This window comes from Phyllobates terribilis, unplaced genomic scaffold (assembly GCF_046119375.1).
Source record: "Phyllobates terribilis strain yellow unplaced genomic scaffold, ASM4611937v1 Scaffold_7__3_contigs__length_470593459, whole genome shotgun sequence".
Taxonomy (NCBI): domain Eukaryota; kingdom Metazoa; phylum Chordata; class Amphibia; order Anura; family Dendrobatidae; genus Phyllobates; species Phyllobates terribilis.
The window spans coordinates 434,514,208-434,514,596 of record NW_027362767.1 but is presented as its reverse complement, the minus strand read 5'-3'; positions in this window follow the sequence as shown (position 1 = coordinate 434,514,596).

Sequence of the window (389 nt, the reverse complement as noted above, 5' to 3'; positions counted from 1 at the left end):
CTGTTCTCTACAGAGACCCCAAATCTTGAAGTGCTATACAGAGTCCCCCAGACCTGACTGTTTTGTACAGAGCCCCCCAGACCTGACTGTTTTGTACAGAGCCCCCCAGACCTGACTGTTCTGTACAGAGCCCTTCCGACTTGACTGTTTTGTACAGAGACCCCCAGACCTGACTGTTTTGTACAGAGACCCCCAGACCTGACTGTTCTGTACAGAGCCCCCCAGACCTGACTGTTTTGTACAGAGACCCCCAGACCTGACTTTTGTGCAGCGCCCCCCTCCCTCCCATCGCCGTGCCCCCGTATCTTTAGTATCGGACATTATATTGGGGGACGTTCGGTGTTTGATGGAATGTTACTTTGTGTCATCTCAGCTCCATCTGTGTCAGC